General features: G+C 36.6%; 1 long non-coding RNA gene across 1 annotated transcript; it reads left to right on the top strand.

Moving 5' to 3' along the window:
• The first annotated feature begins 241 nt into the window (after positions 1 to 241).
• On the top strand, positions 242 to 2,469 carry LOC121962293. The gene is made up of 4 exons (XR_006107121.1): positions 242 to 459; positions 578 to 698; positions 906 to 959; positions 1,134 to 2,469. It is a non-coding gene; the product is annotated as an uncharacterized LOC121962293 (long non-coding RNA).
• Positions 2,470 to 3,026: the final 557 nt, after the last annotated feature.

The raw sequence follows: 3,026 nt of genomic DNA on the forward strand, positions 1-3,026 counted from the left end.
ATGACACCTTGTCCTCTGATGAAACTTTTTTTCTTTTCTTATCTGGAATTGCCTGATATAACTGTGAGGAGTTTAACTTGTAGCTGCTTTCTTTTTTCTCGACAGCCTTGAATAGCTTGAGTGCACTCAGAATGTTTCACACACACGCACACGTACACACACGCGCACACGCACACACACAGAGAGAGAGAGAGAGACACACCCTGTTTCTGCCTCCTTCATCCCCTCCATCAGAGTCTGTTAGTCTGCAGCTACATCCTGTTGTGACTGTACATTTATCCTTTTTGCAAAAAAGCTCCTACTTAAATGAAGAATTTGAATTTCGACCACAGTACCCTAGCAGATATTGGTATCTTCCTGTGGTTTCAAACTGTACATTAACAGTTCTGCGGAAGTGAAACTAAAAGTGTTGTCTCATTTTTTTTTTTTACAGCAGCTCTCCTTCAATCTACATCAGAGGTAAGATCAGACACTTTAACTCACTATTAGATGGTTTATGCTGTAAACATTTAAATATTACTGTTTTACAAATTTTCAATCCATCCTCAACCCCTTATGCTCTATAATTGTTATCTAGAATAGCGATGGCAGCAGCAGCCATTTCAAGAAGCAGAGTAGTGGCTGGTGGCCTGTGTTTCCTCTTCACTCTTCTGTGTCTGCTTTGCCTCGCAACTTCACACACAGACAACAACAAACTGGTTAGTTGTTGCTAACTCTGCCTCTGCTACATAAAACAATTTTAACATTTATTTGCAATCACTAAGCCATTTTGAGTTATCTCAAGGAAACTTACTGCTAGCATTTGCTTATTTGTTTTTGACCTGATGTCGTCTATGCTGTGCACAATGTTAGAGCTCTTTATACTCACGCATAACTGCATGTTGATTTTCATGCTGGTTTTGTAGGAAACTATCAAGGAAAACATTAGGATAATTCAACAAAGGCTGGACAAATTAAAGGTAAGTCAGTCTGCTAGTTTGCATGTCGTTCATATGCATTGAAGCAATTTCAGTGATAGAGTATTCTGAGAGAGCTGTAACTTGTTCACAAGTGACTTCATGTAAGACAGTGGATAGAACAAAGCAAACTGAGCAATCGCCATGTGATGAAAAGGTTTTGTTTTTCCAAATTAGGTACAAAAGGCCACCATTTCAGGGATCTGGCATGGATATATAAGATTTGTCGATCCAATGATGGCACATCTGAAGGAAGCTTCAGAAGGATCCCCTGATGACTCTTTTATAGAGGAATATATAGAGAAAGTCAAGGGCTTGATGGAGAAAACTACAATTTTTGTAGATGGGCAGAATGAGAAGATGGATGCAGAGATAAAGAAAACCGAACAGGAAGTGGAGACAATGAAGAAAATGATCAAAGCCTTTGAGGAGTATCGAGTTGAATTGTAACTTTGATGTCAATCAGTGCCTCTATCTCGGATATTTGAAACTATTGCATCTGTTAAGTGTCTCTTTCTCATTGCGCAGCTTCATTTTAATGTTTACATGCACTGGCTCTGAAATTATGGCTTCATTTTAATTGTTTGAGATAAAATAGGATAAAACTATTTGTTTTCACATTTTTCTTGCAAAGATAGAAATGGTACTACAAAGTAGAATGTTCAATCTACATTCATTCGGCTATTTTTTAACATATACAATGGATATTTGGAAAATGTGCCAGACTTGCTAAAGGGCAGCTTCAGTATTTTTCAATGTGGCTCCCATCTCCCATTGACTTTGTGTCCAAGAGACTAGTTGGAACAACAGTTTTGGAAACTGGGCTAGCACTGAGCAATAGCGCTACAGTTGGCGGCGGCAAAACACGGTGCAATAAAGTGCTTGTTTTTGCCACTGACAGGCTTACATTATTAGAAATATCTGACAATATGATGGACAGGATCGCTACAGAGATAGACCTTTTTGTCAAACAATAAGATCTTTTTTGTTTGATCAAAAACAGCCCCAACATAGCTATTCCCAAATTCCATTAAATAAGCAGTCCTTTTAGCGTGTATAGAGCGAGCATATTTTCACATTTAGTTTTGGTGAATTAAGTGTTTATTTAAAAAAGTCCACAGTTGACAATGGTTGGAGCAGTAGAAGGAAGAATATAAACATTTTTTGTTAGTAATATTTTGTTTCTGTCGCCATTGAACAAAATGTGTTTTACAAAGCTGAAATGTTGTAAGCTAAAATGTAATGTTTATTTATTTGGAGTCTGGTCTATCTGTAGAGATGAGAGACACAGAGTAACACTATAAGTCTGTCCGTGGCAAAAACAAGCCCTTTTAAAGGCCGTAAACTGAGGATGTGTAATTATTGCACGGATTTCAAAAAACCTTCTGCACAAAAAAACATGGGAAAATAGGGTCCAGGTTGAAAAATACCAAAGTCACACTTTATGAAATCACAAAATTCAGTTATTGCATGTGTAATTCATATTATGTGGTCAACACAAATAAACTCAATAAATGGGACCTATTGTTGTTTGATGCCTTCTTCTTGCAATCCTTGTAACTTGAGTTCTAATTAAAAAAAATATGTCCTCTGTATAGATGATACTGAGTTGGTAAGTTAGCTTCTCTGTTGCTTCTAAGAAAGGCTGTACTCCAAATCAGATAAGGATTTTTTAGTCTTATCATTTTAAATATCTCCTCTCATTGGGATCAGTGGTGATGTGTTTGTGGAAACTGAGCCTTGTATAATGATAGTTTGTGTGATTAAATGGTAAAGAATTAATTATAACATAAAACCAGAAGATCTGACCGTCTTTGCAGCATTAGGTGTTTGGTTCAACTTTCAGACTTTTGCAAAAGTGTTTTTAACCACATTTAATTTTGTGCAGCCTCTTTCATGACCTAAAAAAAGTAAAATGGTGTAATGGCTAAAATAATATGTGACAAATATAGAGGTAGATTTTATGTGACTACTAAAGGATCATAGACTATTTGCAGTAGCAAATAACAAATGTGCCTGTGATATTGGAGCTGTGTTTGATGAACTGCTTTCTTTTTTGAACTTGCAGCC

Source organism: Plectropomus leopardus, chromosome 23 (assembly GCF_008729295.1).
Source record: "Plectropomus leopardus isolate mb chromosome 23, YSFRI_Pleo_2.0, whole genome shotgun sequence".
NCBI lineage: Eukaryota > Metazoa > Chordata > Actinopteri > Perciformes > Serranidae > Plectropomus > Plectropomus leopardus.